At 43.5% G+C, this 17442-nt stretch overlaps 7 non-coding genes across 7 annotated transcripts; 3 read left to right on the top strand and 4 right to left on the bottom strand.

Annotated features, from left to right (window-relative positions):
* Positions 1-299: 299 nt before the first annotated feature.
* On the top strand, positions 300-381 carry TRNAL-UAA (transfer RNA leucine (anticodon UAA)). Its single transcript has one exon. It is a non-coding gene; the product is annotated as a tRNA-Leu (tRNA).
* Positions 382-675: 294 nt separating this feature from the next.
* TRNAL-UAA (transfer RNA leucine (anticodon UAA)) lies at positions 676-758 on the bottom strand. The gene has a single exon. It is a non-coding gene; the product is annotated as a tRNA-Leu (tRNA).
* Positions 759-5588: 4830 nt separating this feature from the next.
* TRNAL-UAA (transfer RNA leucine (anticodon UAA)) lies at positions 5589-5670 on the top strand. The gene has a single exon. It is a non-coding gene; the product is annotated as a tRNA-Leu (tRNA).
* A 294-nt stretch (positions 5671-5964) lies between these two features.
* Positions 5965-6047, bottom strand: TRNAL-UAA (transfer RNA leucine (anticodon UAA)). Its single transcript has one exon. It is a non-coding gene; the product is annotated as a tRNA-Leu (tRNA).
* A 4830-nt stretch (positions 6048-10877) lies between these two features.
* Positions 10878-10960, top strand: TRNAL-UAA (transfer RNA leucine (anticodon UAA)). Its single transcript has one exon. It is a non-coding gene; the product is annotated as a tRNA-Leu (tRNA).
* Positions 10961-11254: 294 nt separating this feature from the next.
* Positions 11255-11337, bottom strand: TRNAL-UAA (transfer RNA leucine (anticodon UAA)). Its single transcript has one exon. It is a non-coding gene; the product is annotated as a tRNA-Leu (tRNA).
* A 5194-nt stretch (positions 11338-16531) lies between these two features.
* TRNAL-UAA (transfer RNA leucine (anticodon UAA)) lies at positions 16532-16614 on the bottom strand. Its single transcript has one exon. It is a non-coding gene; the product is annotated as a tRNA-Leu (tRNA).
* Between the last annotated feature and the right edge of the window lie 828 nt (positions 16615-17442).

Raw genomic sequence — 17442 nt, 5'->3', positions numbered from 1 at the left:
TTGACCTAGGATTGGCGGTGGTGGCTATAACAGGGAAGATGGCAGGTATTACATTTTTCGGTAAGTACTTTTGGGATTATGATACCATGGAAGGAGAAATGTGTAGGAGAATTGTTGCTGGCTGGGCGATGGAGGATGGATCCAGGTTGGATCAATGGCATCCTATTTCCATGCAAAAGCTGAGGGATATTTTGGGGGTTTTGAATTCTGCTTTTCCTGTTGGGAGGGCTGATAGTATAGATGATTCTTCTCCTGAAAAACAACTATATCATGATTGCAGGCACACCTGCACTATGTAGACCAGGGTGGCCGAGTGGTTAAGGTGTTGGACTTAAGATCCAATGGACATGTGTCTGCGTGGTTCGAGCCCCACTCCTGGTATATCATTTTTTCTCTCCCGTGACACTGTTCATTTCAATTTCACGCACTTTTCAGTTGCTCCTGATTAATATTAAAATAAGAGCTACATATAAAATCTTCATATCGATTAACGTGTATTTTTCTACCCCCAAAAAAGTAAACGCCTTGTATTGTACATTTCTCTTTGAAACTTAGTAACCTTTTGTTGCAGGTTGTATTACAGTATGCTTTTTCGTTTATTATAGGTGACTTATTTGTTTATGATACCTGACTTAATGCTTTCCATTTGGTGCATAATGAATTACAAAATCTCTCTACCAGGAGTGGGGCTTGAACCCACGTGGACACATTTCCATTGGATCTTAAGTCCAACGCCTTAACCACTCGGCCATCCTGGTACCTGTGCAGGAAAGGGCAACAACATGGCACTTATTATAGATATCAAGAGTGCTCACTGTGTGACATTGAGCTTTCTATATATATATATATTTTCATATCTATATATTTTATCAGGTTACGCAAAACACATTTCAGGAATACAAGGTAATGTCATGCCTCTCCTCTATAAAACGTGCATGTACTTAATAAAAAAAAAAATACAACCATACCTATCAAACATGTTTAAGATTATCAGCGTGTAGGACGAAAAAAGGTGCGCTTTTTTCACACCGTTTTTGTCACATGTCCTATTAAATATGTCTGCAAATTGACGATAATCTTAAGAAATATCACACTAACCCCCTTTCAAGACTCAAAACTACACTTCACACAATCTAAAACACTTTGGGACAGATTTACAAGGCCCTTGCGGCCCTTAGCGCTACATTTGCAGAATTTATTTTGCCGCAAATGTGAAGATCATAGGCCACTACCATAGCAAAATATTTACAAGGTGGCGCAAGCTAGGTTTGCGCCAACTTGTTAACACTTTGCGCCACATCATGCATAATATATGCATGATGTGTGCAAAGGGGGCGTTCCCTTGTTAGAGAGTGGGCACGCTCGTTCCTCACCTGACAGGTTGCTTTTTGAGAAGGGTGTCTCTGGGGCTGGTGTTGTAGCCAAGAGCGAACTCTTGACTCCGCGTGGGTCGCTTCGTTTGCCGCACTGCACGGGAATGGCTGGGAGGCATAGAGTTGGCAGTAGAGGAAGCGGTGTGGTGGGGAAGGGTCAGGCATAATTTATACAAGGTGGGCGTTCGCCCATTAGGGAGCCCGAAAAAATGGCGCAAGGCAATCTAAGAGATTTCCTTGCGCCATTTGTTTTACACTTTTAACGCCTACTCAGAGGAGGCGTTAAAAGGGGGAATACCATTATTTATAATGGGCCCCTATGTACTCTGCAGGATTAGTCCCAAAATGATGGCGCTAATCTTGCAGAGTACATCAATAGCGTAAAAAATATAACGCTAATGCCCCTACCCTGTGCCATGGTGCGCCGTATTATTATATATATAGCTCACACATGGTGGCAGTACAGGGGCGTTAAGGGGTGCAAGGAACGTGGCGCTGCACCGGCAGAGCCACTTTCCTTAAATCTGCCCCTTTGTGTTTGTCTCGGAGCAACAGGTGGTTTATAATTTTGACACAAGTGAGGTCAATTTCAATAGAGTCCAGCAATTACAGGAAGATGGGCATAGCTTTGTCAGGGGTGAGCTTAAGAAAGCACACCCTGGGGTGGCTGAAGCATTTTTGGGGTGTGACAGCTCCTTTGGGCTTCGCAGCTCAGGAGGACGAGCCATGCCAAAGGACGTCATGAAAAATAAGACAACAGCGGAGACGCCGGTAAAGGTCTGGGCACCTTTAAAATGCCGGTCATAAGAGAGGGTTGCATCCAGAGCGATCAACCCGATTACAAGGGAGTGGCCTGGTGAATCATTTGATTTATGGTACAATCACGGCTTCAAGATCCCAGCTATCAGCCAAGGTGCTGTCTCGTTGGCTTCGGGGCTCATTTTGCATGATGAATTGATGGATTACGATGACGACCAGGAGACTAAGGATGGGGAGAATTGTGAGGGTGGGGATGAGACTTCGGGGAAGGAGATGCAGCAAAGAAATTAGGTGAGCTGTTCTAACAGAGGAAAGAGTTTTGGTGTGTTTCAGGATTTGCCCCCTTTGATGGTGCAGCGTAATCGGAAAGTCAAGACGAATAATCAGGTACCTGCAAGTGGTTTCATTCAAAAAAGGTGAGACACAGGCTGCTGTGGCTATGGGGTGTGAAGAGTTAAGCATGAAGGTAGTGTGTTTGGTGTCTGTAACAGTGGGTAATACCCTTTTGCGTTAGCATAAGGAAGTTTGGGTAGATTGAGTGGGAAAGATGATGCAAATAATGAAGCAGTTAAAGATGCAGACAATGTCCATTTGGGAGGGCTGTGAACAAAAAAGTCGGAGTCAATGATGGTAAGTCAGAGGCAAGTGGTGAGGAGGCTTCTAAGGCAGAGCCAGGTAAGGAAAAAGGAAACTCAGGTGAGGGTAGTGTAAAAAGTAAAAAGTTGCCATATATGGGGTTGTTCTTGCCTTTGGGGGCGCATCTCACCCAAGCCATGAAGGAAAACATTTGTAAAGGTGAGTTTGTTGATGTTTTTAAATTATTACATAGAGAAGTGTGGGCTAAGGAAGGGTCAAAGGAGGAGGAATGGGAATTAGCTAGGAGGCCGAAAGTTCCCACTACCCTTGAGAATTGGATGTCAGTATTCTTAATCATTGCTAGCGTTTATTGTGAGAGGCATCCGGAGCGTTGTATTTCTCTATTAAAATACATGGACGTTTTTAGGTGGGCTGAAATAGACTATGGTGGTTTTGGATGTTTTAGAAATAATGAAGAACTTAGAGCCCAGATGGCATTATTTCCAGATAAAGAATGGTGAGATATTTATAATGAGCTTTGGATGCAAGGGTTGTGTACTTCCAAGAATGCCTCAGCGTTACACACAGCTAGTGGTCTTCTGGTTCCTTACAAGCCCTGTCAGGGGCATCCCAACCAATCTAGGGTGGGTAGTTTCACGAGAGCTCAGTTCCCACAGAATGGATCTTGTTGGTCCTTCAACAGAGGGTCATGCACACGACTCCAGTGCAAGTTCATGCACAATTGCTCCAATTGCAGGGGCAAACATCCATTGGTGCAATGTTTTGGAGGGATGCAATGGGGATGGAAGGCTAATGCAGGTAGAGGTGGTGATAGGGGAAGGGGTCGGATACAGCAGATGGTGGGAAAAGGGCCCTTCTCCTAATAAATTTGATATTTTGTTTTATTGGTTGCAGTTTTATCCGAGGCGTGAGGAGGCCAAGTTACTGTACTAGAGTTTTCTTGAGGGTTTCAAGCTATGTTATCAAGGTCATAGAAGACAGAGAAAAAATTTGAAATCTGCAGTTGAGAATCCGGAAGTGGTGAGAAAGAAATTGAGGACGGAATTGGAGGCTGGCAGAATGGTGGGTCCATGGGATACCTGGCCGATTCATAACTTAACAATTTCACCACTGGGTGTTGTGCCTAAAACACAACAAGGTGAGTTTAGATTGATTCATCATCTATCGTGGGGTGCAGGGGAGTCAGTTAATGATTTAATTGCACATGAAGACTCCATAGTGCATTGCACATCAGTGGAAGAGGCAATTAAGTTGGTAAGGGCTTGTGGAAGGAAGGCACAAATGGCAAAGTTAGACATTCAATCTGTCTTTTGACTAATGCAGGTACATCCTGAGGATTTTTCATTGTTGGGTCTTTAATCTGAGGATTCTATATTTGTGGATATAATGTTGCCAATGGGCTGTTCTGTTTCTTGTTCCCTGTTTGAAACTTGTAGTTGTTTTTTGCAGTGGTTTTTCCAACAGAAGACTGGGCTCGGGCATGTCACGAACTACCTAGGTGACTCTTTTCTAATGGGCTTGCAGTGGTCCAATGAATGTAAAAAAGGGTTAATTGAATTTCAGAAGTGTATGGAGGAGATGGAAGTACCTTTGGCTCCGGATAAGACTGAAGGCCCTGCTATATTGAACTCAGAGAAATCTGAGGTACGGTTTCCGGTGGATAAGTTCAAAAGTTGATTTCTCTGTTGGAGGAGGCTGTTTCCACGGATAAGCTGGAGTTACAGCAGGTGCAAGCCTTATTGGGTTCTTTGAAGTTTGCGTGCCGTGTTGTGAGAGTTGGTAGAGCTCTTTGTAGGTGCCTTGGTTTTTCAGTCAAAGGTGCTGTTTTACCTCATCCCAGAATTCGGCTTAAAGAGGTCATCAATGCTGACTTCAGAATGTTGGTTTCTTTCCAGCAAAGTAATAATGGTGTTAACATGTTGACGGTTGAGGATGAATGGTTATGGCAAGTTCAAATTTTTTCTGATGATTCGGGAGCCCATGGTTTGGTTTTCTGAGATGGTGATTGGACTGCTGAGTCATGGCCGGATTCTTGGAGAGAGGCACACCATAGCATTTCGTTTCTGGAGTTTTTTTCCATTTGATGGTTGCTTTAGTGTTGTGTGGTAACCTTTTAGCAAACAGGCGAGTGATTTTTAATGTGGATAGCCAAACAGTTGTTAATTTAGTCAATTCACAGAAGGCTCGAGATGAAAAAGTTTTGAAGTTGTTGCGTTTATTTTTGCTTCATTGTCTGAAATTCAATATTTTGTTTAAGGGTCAGTATGTTCCAGGTGTGAATAATGATATCACTGATGGGCTATCTCGTTCACAGTGGCAGAGATTCGGTGTACTGGTGCCGGGAGCAGATTTGCTTAAAACGGCTTTGACGGTGGACCTTTGGGAGCTGGGAATCTAAGGATGTTACAATTGATTTGTCAATCCATTGCTCCATCTACTTTGAGGTCATATGGCAAGGCCTAGGCAGAATTTATTGAGTCTGGTGCATTGAGGAGGTATGAGGGACCTTACATGTCACGGTATAGGAGGGAGGATGGAGTCTGCTTCATTATGACACATATTGACCTAGGATTGGCGGTGGTGGCTATAACAGGGAAGATGGCAGGTATTACATTTTTCGGTAAGTACTTTTGGGATTATGATACCATGGAAGGAGAAATGTGTAGGAGAATTGTTGCTGGCTGGGCGATGGAGGATGGATCCAGGTTGGATCAATGGCATCCTATTTCCATGCAAAAGCTGAGGGATATTTTGGGGGTTTTGAATTCTGCTTTTCCTGTTGGGAGGGCTGATAGTATAGATGATTCTTCTCCTGAAAAACAACTATATCATGATTGCAGGCACACCTGCACTATGTAGACCAGGGTGGCCGAGTGGTTAAGGTGTTGGACTTAAGATCCAATGGACATGTGTCTGCGTGGTTCGAGCCCCACTCCTGGTATATCATTTTTTCTCTCCCGTGACACTGTTCATTTCAATTTCACGCACTTTTCAGTTGCTCCTGATTAATATTAAAATAAGAGCTACATATAAAATCTTCATATCGATTAACGTGTATTTTTCTACCCCCAAAAAAGTAAACGCCTTGTATTGTACATTTCTCTTTGAAACTTAGTAACCTTTTGTTGCAGGTTGTATTACAGTATGCTTTTTCGTTTATTATAGGTGACTTATTTGTTTATGATACCTGACTTAATGCTTTCCATTTGGTGCATAATGAATTACAAAATCTCTCTACCAGGAGTGGGGCTTGAACCCACGTGGACACATGTCCATTGGATCTTAAGTCCAACGCCTTAACCACTCGGCCATCCTGGTACCTGTGCAGGAAAGGGCAACAACATGGCACTTATTATAGATATCAAGAGTGCTCACTGTGTGACATTGAGCTTTCTATATATATATATATTTTCATATCTATATATTTTATCAGGTTACGCAAAACACATTTCAGGAATACAAGGTAATGTCATGCCTCTCCTCTATAAAACGTGCATGTACTTAATAAAAAAAAAAATACAACCATACCTATCAAACATGTTTAAGATTATCAGCGTGTAGGACGAAAAAAGGTGCGCTTTTTTCACACCGTTTTTGTCACATGTCCTATTAAATATGTCTGCAAATTGACGATAATCTTAAGAAATATCACACTAACCCCTTTTCAAGACTCAAAACTACACTTCACACAATCTAAAACACTTTGGGACAGATTTACAAGGCCCTTGCGGCCCTTAGCGCTACATTTGCAGAATTTATTTTGCCGCAAATGTGAAGATCATAGGCCACTACCATAGCAAAATATTTACAAGGTGGCGCAAGCTAGGTTTGCGCCAACTTGTTAACACTTTGCGCCACATCATGCATAATATATGCATGATGTGTGCAAAGGGGGCGTTCCCTTGTTAGAGAGTGGGCACGCTCGTTCCTCACCTGACAGGTTGCTTTTTGAGGATGGTGTCTCTGGGGCTGGTGTTGTAGCCAAGAGCGAACTCTTGACTCCGCGTGGGTCGCTTCGTTTGCCGCACTGCACGGGAATGGCTGGGAGGCATAGAGTTGGCAGTAGAGGAAGCGGTGTGGTGGGGAAGGGTCAGGCATAATTTATACAAGGTGGGCGTTCGCCCATTAGGGAGCCCGAAAAAATGGCGCAAGGCAATCTAAGAGATTTCCTTGCGCCATTTGTTTTACACTTTCAACGCCTACTCAGAGGAGGCGTTAAAAGGGGGAATACCATTATTTATAATGGGCCCCTATGTACTCTGCAGGATTAGTCCCAAAATGATGGCGCTACTCCTGCAGAGTACATCAATAGCGTAAAAAATATAACGCTAATGCCCCTACCCTGTGCCATGGTGCGCCGTATTATTATATATATAGCTCACACATGGTGGCGGTACAGGGGCGTTAAGGGGTGCAAGGAACGTGGCGCTGCACCGGCAGAGCCACTTTCCTTAAATCTGCCCCTTTGTGTTTGTCTCGGAGCAACAGGTGGTTTATAATTTTGACACAAGTGAGGTCAATTTCAATAGAGTCCAGCAATTACAGGAAGATGGGCATAGCTTTGTTAGGGGTGAGCTTAAGAAAGCACACCCTGGGGCGGCTGAAGCATTTTTGGGGTGTGACAGCTCCTTTGGGCTTCGCAGCTCAGGAGGACGAGCCATGCCAAAGGACGTCATGAAAAATAAGGCAACAGCGGAGACGCCGGTAAAGGTCTGGGCACCTTTAAAATGCCGGTCATAAGAGAGGGTTGCATCCAGAGCGATCAACCCGATTACAAGGGAGTGGCCTGGTGAATCATTTGATTTAGGGTACAATCACGGCTTCAAGATCCCAGCTATCAGCCAAGGTGCTGTCTCGTTGGCTTCTGGGCTCATTTTGCATGATGAATTGATGGATTACGATGTCGACCAGGAGACTAAGGAGGGGGAGAATTGTGAGGGTGGGGATGAGACTGCGGGGAAGGAGATGCAGCAAGGAAATTAGGTGAGCTGTTCTAACAGAGGAAGGAGTTTTGGTGTGTTTCAGGATTTGCCCCCTTTGATGGTGCAGCGTAATCGGAAAGTCAAGATGAATAATCAGGTACCTGCAAGTGGTTTCATTCAAAAAAGGTGAGACACAGGCTGCTGTGGCTATGGGGTGTGAAGAGTTAAGCATGAAGGTAGTGTGTTTGGTGTCTGTAACAGTGGGTAATACCCTTTTGCATTAGCATAAGGAAGTTTGGGTAGATTGAGTGGGAAAGATGATGCAAATAATGAAGCAGTTAAAGATGCAGACAAAGTCCATTTGGGGGGGCTGTGAACAAAAAAGTCGAAGTCAATGATGGTAAGTCAGAGGCAAGTGGTGAGGAGGCTTCTAAGGCAGAGCCAGGTAAGGAAAAAGGAAACTCAGGTGAGGGTAGTGTAAAAAGTAAAAAGTTGCCATAAATGGGGTTGTTCTTGCCTTTGGGGGCGCATCTCACCCAAGCCATGAAGGAAAACATTTGTAAAGGTGAGTTTGTTGATGTTTTTAAATTATTACATAGAGAAGTGTGGGCTAAGGAAGGGTCAAAGGAGGAGGAATGGGAATTAGCCAGGAGGCCGAAAGTTCCCACTACCCTTGAGAATTGGATGTCAGTATTCTTAATCATTGCTAGCGTTTATTGTGAGAGGCATCCGGAGCAATGTATTTCTCAATTAAAATACATGGACGTTTTTAGGTGGGCTCAAATAGACTATGGTGGTTTTCGATGTTTTAGATATAATGAAGAACTTAGAGCCCAGATGGCATTATTTCCAGATAAAGAATGGTGAGATATTTATAATGAGCTTTGGATGCAATGGTTGTGTACTTCCAAGAATGCCTCAGCGTTACACACAGCTAGTGGTCTTCTGGTTCCTTACAAGCCCTGTCAGGGGCATCCCAACCAATCTGGGGTGGGTAGTTTCACGAGAGCTCAGTTCCCACAGAATGGATCTTGTTGGTCCTTCAACAGAGGGTCATGCACACGACTCCAGTGCAAGTTCATGCACAATTGCTCCAGTTGCAGGGGCAAACATCCATTGGTGCAATGTTTCGGAGGGATGCAATGGGGATGGAAGGCTAATGCAGGTAGAGGTGGTGATAGGGGAAGGGGTCGGATGCAGCAGATGGTGGGAAAAGGGCCCTTCTCCTAATCAATTAGATATTTTGTTTTATTGGTTGCAGTTTTATCTGAGGCGTGAGGAGGCCAAGTTACTGTACTAGAGTTTTCTTGAGGGTTTCAAGCTATGTTATCAAGGTCATAGAAGACAGAGGAAAAATTTGAAATCTGCAGTTGAGAATCCGGAAGTGGTGAGAAAAAAATTGAGGAAGGAATTGGAGGCTAGCAGAATGGTGGGTCCATGTGATACATGGCCGATTCATAACTTAACAATTTCACCACTGGGTGTTGTGCCTAAAACACAACAAGGTGAGTTTAGATTGATTCATCATCTATCGTGGGCTGCAGGGGAGTCAGTTAATGATTTAATTGCACATGAAGACTCCATAGTGCATTGCACATCAGTGGAAGAGGCAATTAAGTTGGTAAGGGCTTGTGGAAGGAAGGCACAAATGGCAAAGTTAGACATTCAATCTGTCTTTTGACTATTGCCGGTACATGCTGAGGATTTTTCATTGTTGGGTCTTTAATCTGAGGATTCCATATATGTGGATATAATGTTGCCAATGGGCTGTTCTGTTTCTTGTTCCCTGTTTGAAACTTGTAGTTGTTTTTTGCAGTGGTTTTTTCAACAGAAGACTGGGCTCGGGCATGTCACGAACTACCTAGGTGACTCTTTTCTGATGGGCTTGCAGTGATCCAATGAATGTAAAAAAGGGTTAATTGAATTTCAGAAGTGTATGGAGGAGATGGAAGTACCTTTGGCTCCGGATAAGACTGAAGTCCCTGCTATATTGGACTCAGAGAAATCTGAGGTACGGTTGCCGGTGGATAAGTGCAAAAGTTGATTTCTCTGTTGGAGGAGGCTGTTTCCAAGGATAAGCTGGAGTTACAGCAGGTGCAAGCCTTATTGGGTTCTTTGAAGTTTGCGTGCCGTTTGGTGAGAGTTGGTAGAGCTCTTTGTAGGTGCCTTGGTTTTTCAGTCAAAGGTGCTGTTTTACCTCATCCCAGAATTCGGCTTAAAGAGGTCATCAATGCTGACTTCAGAATGTTGGTTTCTTTCCAACAAAGTAATAATGGTGTTAACATGTTGACGGTTGAGGATGAATGGTTATGGCAAGTTAACAAAAATTCTGATGATTCGGGAGCCCATGATTTGGTTTTCTGAGATGGTGATTGGACTGCTGAGTCGTGTCCGGATTCTTGGAGAAAGGCACACCATAGCATTTTGTTTCTGGAGTTTTTTTCCATTTGATGGTTGCTTTAGTGTTGTGTGGTAACCTTTCAGCAAACAGGCGAGTGGTTTTTAATGTGGATAGCCAAACAGTTGTTAATTTAGATAATTCACAGAAGGCTCGAGATGAAAAAGTTTTGAAGTTGTTGCGTTTATTTTTGCTTCATTGTCTGAAATTCAATATTTTGTTTAAGGGTCAGTATGTTCCAGGTGTGAATAATGATATCACTGATGGGCTATCTCGTTCACAGTGGCAGAGATTCGGTGTACTCGTGCCGGGAGCAGATTTGCTTAAAACGGCTTTGACGGTGGACCTTTGGGAGCTGGGAATCTATGGATGTTACAATTGATTAGTCAGTCCATTGCTCCATCTACTTTGAGGTCATATGGCAAGGCCTAGGCAGAATCTATTGAGTCTGGTGCATTGAGGAGGTATGAGGGACCTTATATGTCACGGTATAGGAGGGAGGATGGAGTCTGCTTCATTATGACACATATTGACCTAGGATTGGCGGTGGTGGCTATAACAAGGAAGATGGCAGGTATTACATTTTTTGGTAAGTACTTTTGGGATTATGATACCATGGAAGGAGAAATGTGTAGGAGAATTGTTGCTGGCTGGGCGATGGAGGGTGGATCCAGGTTGGATCAATGGCATCCTATTTCCATGCAAAAGCTGAGGGATATTTTGGGGGTTTTGAATTCTGCTTTTACTGTTGGGAGGGCTGATAGTATAGATGATTCTTCTCCTGAAAAACAACTATATCATGATTGCAGGCACACCTACACTATGTAGACCAGGGTGGCCGAGTGCTTAAGGCATTAGACTTAAGATCCAATGGACATGTGTCTGTGTGGGTTCGAGCCCCACTCCTGGTTTATCCTTTTTTCTCTCCCGTGACACTGTTCATTTCAATTTCACGCACTTTTCAGTTGCTCCTGATTATTATTAAAATAAGAGCTACATATAAAATCTTCATATCGATTAACGTGTATTTTTCTCCCCCAAAAAAAGTAAACGCCTTGTATTGTACATTTCTCTTTGAAACTTAGTAACCTTTTGTTGCAGGTTGTATTACAGTATGCTTTTTCGTTTATTATAGGTGACTTATTTGTTTATGATACCTGACTTAATGCTTTCCATTTGGTGCATAAGGAATTACAAAATATCTCTACCAGGAGTGGGGCTTGAACCCACATGGACACATGTCCATTGGATCTTAAGTCCAACGCCTTAACCACTCGGCCATCCTGGTACCTGTGCTGGAAAGGGCAACAACATGGCACTTATTATAGATATCAAGAGTGCTCACTGTGTGACATTGAGCTTTCTATATATATATATATTTTCATATCTATATATTTTATCAGGTTACGCAAAACACATTTCAGGAATACAAGGTAATGTCATGCCTCTCCTCCATAAAACGTGCATGTACTTAAAAAAAAAAAAATACAACCATACCTATCAAACATGTTTAAGATTATCAGCGTGTAGGACGAAAAAAGGTGCGCTTTTTTCACACCGTTTTTGTCACATGTCCTATTAAATATGTCTGCAAATTGACGTTAATCTTAAGAAATATCACACTAACCCCTTTTCAAGACTCAAAACTACACTTCACACAATCTAAAACACTTTGGGACAGATTTACAAGGCCCTTGCGGCCCTTAGCGCTACATTTGCAGAATTTATTTTGCCGCAAATGTGAAGATCATAGGCCACTACCATAGCAAAATATTTACAAGGTGGCGCAAGCTAGGTTTGCGCCAACTTGTTAACACTTTGCGCCACATCATGCATAATATATGCATGATGTGTGCAGAGGGGGCGTTCCCTTGTTAGAGAGTGGGCACGCTCGTTCCTCACATGACAGGTTGCTTTTTGAGGATGGTGTCTCTGGGTCTGGTGTTGTAGCCAAGAGCGAACTCTTGACTCCGCGTGGGTCGCTTCGTTTGCCGCACTGCACAGGAATGGCTGGGAGGCATAGAGTTGGCAGTAGAGGAAACGGTGTGGTGGGGAAGGGTCAGGCATAATTTATACAAGGTGGGCGTTCGCCTATTAGGGAGCCCGAAAAAATGGCGCAAGGCAGTCTAAGAGATTTCCTTGCGCCATTTGTTTTACACTTTCAACGCCTACTCAGAGGAGGCGTTAAAAGGGGGAATACCATTATTTATAATGGGCCCCTACGTACTCTGCAGGATTAGTCCCAAAATGATGGCGCTACTCCTGCAGAGTACATCAATAGCGTAAAAAATATAACGCTAATGCCCCTACCCTGTGCCATGGTGCGCCGTATTATTATATATATAGCTCACACATGGTGGCGGTACAGGGGCGTTAAGGGGTGCAAGGAACGTGGCGCTGCACCGGCAGAGCCACTTTCCTTAAATCTGCCCCTTTGTGTTTGTCTCCGAGCAACAGGTGGTTTATAATTTTGACACAAGTGAGGTCAATTTCAATAGAGTCCAGCAATTACAGGAAGATGGGCATAGCTTTGTCAGGGGTGAGCTTAAGAAAGCACACCCTGGGGCGGCTGAAGCATTTTTGGGGTGTGACAGCTCCTTTGGGCTTCGCAGCTCAGGAGGACGAGCCATGCCAAAGGACGTCATGAAAAAAATAAGGCAACAGCGGAGACGCCGGTAAAGGTCTGGGCACCTTTAAAATGCCGGTCATAAGAGAGGGTTGCATCCAGAGCGATCAACCCGATTACAAGGGAGTGGCCTGGTGAATCATTTGATTTAGGGTACAATCACGGCTTCAAGATCCCAGCTATCAGCCAAGGTGCTGTCTTGTTGGCTTCGGGGCTCATTTTGCATGATGAATTGATGGATTACGATGTCGACCAGGAGACTAAGGAGGGGGAGAATTGTGAGGGTGGGGATGAGACTGCGGGGAAGGAGATGCAGCAAAGAAATTAGGTGAGCTGTTCTAACAGAGGAAGGAGTTTTGGTGTGTTTCAGTATTTGCCCCCTTTGATGGTGCAGCGTAATCGGAAAGTCAAGACGAATAATCAGGTACCTGCAAGTGGTTTCATTCAAAAAAGGTGAGACACAGGCTGCTGTGGCTATGGGGTGTGAAGAGTTAAGCATGAAGGTAGTGTGTTTGGTGTCTGTAACAGTGGGTAATACCCTTTTGCGTTAGCATAAGGAAGTTTGGGTAGATTGAGTGGGAAAGATGATGCAAATAATGAAGCAGTTAAAGATGCAGACAAAGTCCATTTGGGGGGGCTGTGAACAAAAAAGTCGAAGTCAATGATGGTAAGTCAGAGGCAAGTGGTGAGGAGGCTTCTAAGGCAGAGCCAGGTAAGGAAAAAGGAAACTCAGGTGAGGGTAGTGTAAAAAGTAAAAAGTTGCCATATATGGGGTTGTTCTTGCCTTTGGGGGCGCATCTCACCCAAGCCATGAAGGAAAACATTTGTAAAGGTGAGTTTGTTGATGTTTTTAAATTATTACATAGAGAAGTGTGGGCTAAGGAAGGGTCAAAGGAGGAGGAATGGGAATTAGCTAGGAGGCCGAAATTTCCCACTACCCTTGAGAATTGGATGTCAGTATTCTTAATCATTGCTAGCGTTTATTGTGAGAGGCATCCGGAGCGATGTATTTCTCAATTAAAATACATGGACGTTTTTAGGTGGGCTCAAATAGACTATGGTGGTTTTGGATGTTTTAGATATAATGAAGAACTTAGAGCCCAGATGGCATTATTTCCGGATAAAGAATGGTGAGATATTTATAATGAGCTTTGGATGCAATGGTTGTGTACTTCCAAGAATGCCTCAGCGTTACACACAGCTAGTGGTCTTCTGGTTCCTTACAAGCCCTGTCAGGGGCATCCCAACCAATCTGGGGTGGGTAGTTTCACGAGAGCTCAGTTCCCACAGAATGGATCTTGTTGGTCCTTCAACAGAGGGTCATGCACACGACTCCAGTGCAAGTTCATGCACAATTGCTCCAATTGCAGGGGCAAACATCCATTGGTGCAATGTTTTGGAGGGATGCAAGGCTAATGCAGGTAGAGGTGGTGATAGGGGAAGGGGTCGGATGCAGCAGATGGTGGGAAAAGGGCCCTTCTCCTAATAAATTAGATATTTTGTTTTATTGGTTGCAGTTTTATCCGAGGCGTGAGGAGGCCAAGTTACTGTACTAGAGTTTTCTTGAGGGTTTCAAGCTATGTTATCAAGGTCATAGAAGACAGAGAAAAAATTTGAAATCTGCAGTTGAGAATCCGGAAGTGGTGAGAAAGAAATTGAGGACGGAATTGGAGGCTGGCAGAATGGTGGGTCCATGGGATACCTGGCCGATTCATAACTTAACAATTTCACCACTGGGTGCTGTGCCTAAAACACAACAAGGTGAGTTTAGATTGATTCATCATCTATCGTGGGCTGCAGGGGAGTCAGTTAATGATTTAATTGCACATGAAGACTCCATAGTGCATTGCACATCAGTGGAAGAGGCAATTAAGTTGGTAAGGGCTTGTGGAAGGAAGGCACAAATGGCAAAGTTAGACATTCAATCTGTCTTTTGACTATTGCCGGTACATCCTGAGGATTTTTCATTGTTGGGTCTTTAATCTGAGGATTCTATATTTGTGGATATAATGTTGCCAATGGGCTGTTCTGTTTCTTGTTCCCTGTTTGAAACTTGTAGTTGTTTTTTGCAGTGGTTTTTCCAACAGAAGACTGGGCTCGGGCATGTCACGAACTACCTAGGTGACTCTTTTCTGATGGGCTTGCAGTGATCCAATGAATGTAAAAAAGGGTTAATTGAATTTCAGAAGTTTATGGAGGAGATGGAAGTACCTTTGGCTCCGGATAAGACTGAAGGCCCTGCTATATTGAACTCAGAGTAATCTGAGGTACGGTTTCCGGTGGATAAGTGCAAAAGTTGATTTCTCTGTTGGAGGAGGCTGTTTCCACGGATAAGCTGGAGTTACAGCAGGTGCAAGCCTTATTGGGTTCTTTGAAGTTTGCGTGCCGTGTGGTGAAAGTTGGTAGAGCTCTTTGTAGGTGCCTTGGTTTTTCAGTCAAAGGTGCAGTTTTACCTCATTCCAGAATTCGGCTTAAAGAGGTCATCAATGCTGACTTCAGAATGTTGGTTTCTTTCCAGCAAAGTAATAATGGTGTTAACATGTTGACGGTTAAGGATGAATGGTTATGGCAAGTTCAAATTTTTTCTGATGATTCGGGAGCCCATGGTTTGGTTTTCTGAGATGGTGATTGGACTGCTGAGTCATGGCCGGATTCTTGGAGAGAGGCACACCATAGCATTTCGTTTCTGGAGTTTTTTTCCATTTGATGGTTGCTTTAGTGTTGTGTGGTAACCTTTTAGCAAACAGGCGAGTGGTTTTTAATGTGGATAGCCAAACAGTTGTTAATTTAGTCAATTCACAGAAGGCTCGAGATGAAAAAGTTTTGAAGTTGTTGCGTTTATTTTTGCATCATTGTCTGAAATTCAATATTTTGTTTAAGGGTCAGTATGTTCCAGGTGTGAATAATGATATCACTGATGGGCTATCTCGTTCACAGTGGCAGAGATTCGGTGTACTGGTGCCGGGAGCAGATTTGCTTAAAACGGCTTTGACGGTGGACCTTTGGGAGCTGGGAATCTAAGGATGTTACAATTGATTAGTCAGTCCATTGCTCCATCTACTTTGAGGTCATATGGCAAGGCCTAGGCAGAATCTATTGAGTCTGGTGCATTGAGGAGGTATGAGGGACCTTACATGTCACGGTATAGGAGGGAGGATGGAGTCCGCTTCATTATGACACATATTGACCTAGGATTGGCGGTGGTGGCTATAACAAGGAAGATGGCAGGTATTACATTTTTTGGTAAGTACTTTTGGGATTATGATACCATGGAAGGAGAAATGTGTAGGAGAATTGTTGCTGGCTGGGCGATGGAGGGTGGATCCAGGTTGGATCAATGGCATCCTATTTCCATGCAAAAGCTGAGGGATATTTTGGGGGTTTTGAATTCTGCTTTTCCTGTTGGGAGGGCTGATAGTATAGATGATTCTTCTCCTGAAAAACAACTATATCATGATTGCAGGCACACCTGCACTATGTAGACCAGGGACGAGTGCTTAAGGCATTGGACTTAAGATCCAATGGACATGTGTCTGTGTGGGTTCGAGCCCCACTCCTGGTTTATCCTTTTTTCTCTCCCGTGACACTGTTCATTTCAATTTCACGCACTTTTCAGTTGCTCCTGATTATTATTAAAATAAGAGCTACATATAAAATCTTCATATCGATTAACGTGTATTTTTCTCCCCCAAAAAAAGTAAACGCCTTGTATTGTACATTTCTCTTTAAAACTTAGTAACCTTTTGTTGCAGGTTGTATTACAGTATGCTTTTTCGTTTATTATAGGTGACTTATTTGTTTATGATACCTGACTTAATGCTTTCCATTTGGTGCATAAGGAATTACAAAATATCTCTACCAGGAGTGGGGCTTGAACCCACGTGGACACATGTCCATTGGATCTTAAGTCCAACGCCTTAACCACTCGGCCATCCTGATACCTGTGCTGGAAAGGGCAACAACATGGCACTTATTATAGATATCAAGAGTGCTCACTGTGTGACATTGAGCTTTCTATATATATATATATTTTCATATCTATATATTTTATCAGGTTACGCAAAACACATTTCAGGAATACAAGGTAATGTCATGCCTCTCCTCTATAAAACGTGCATGTACTTAATAAAAAAAAAAATACAACCATACCTATCAAACATGTTTAAGATTATCAGCGTGTAGGACGAAAAAAGGTGCGCTTTTTTCACACCGTTTTTGTCACATGTCCTATTAAATATGTCTGCAAATTGACGTTAATCTTAAGAAATATCACACTAACCCCTTTTCAAGACTCAAAACTACACTTCACACAATCTAAAACACTTTGGGACAGATTTACAAGGCCCTTGCGGCCCTTAGCGCTACATTTGCAGAATTTATTTTGCCGCAAATGTGATGATCATAGGCCACTACCATAGCAAAATATTTACAAGGTGGCGCAAGCTAGGTTTGCGCCAACTTGTTAACACTTTGCGCCACATCATGCATAATATATGCATGATGTGTGCAAAGGGGGCGTTCCCTTGTTAGAGAGTGGGCACGCTCGTTCCTCACCTGCGAGGTTGCTTTTTGAGGATGGTGTCTCTGGGGCTGGTGTTGTAGCCAAGAGCAAACTCTTGACTCCGCGTGGGTCGCTTCGTTTGCCGCACTGCACGGGAATGGCTGGGAGGCATAGAGTTGGCAGTAGAGGAAGCGGTGTGGTGGGGAAGGGTCAGGCATCATTTATACAAGGTGGGCGTTCGCCCATTAGGGAGCCCGAAAAAATGG

The sequence above is a fragment of the Pleurodeles waltl genome, chromosome 5 (assembly GCF_031143425.1).
Source record: "Pleurodeles waltl isolate 20211129_DDA chromosome 5, aPleWal1.hap1.20221129, whole genome shotgun sequence".
Lineage (NCBI taxonomy): Eukaryota > Metazoa > Chordata > Amphibia > Caudata > Salamandridae > Pleurodeles > Pleurodeles waltl.
This window is presented reverse-complemented; position numbering and strand designations above follow the sequence as displayed.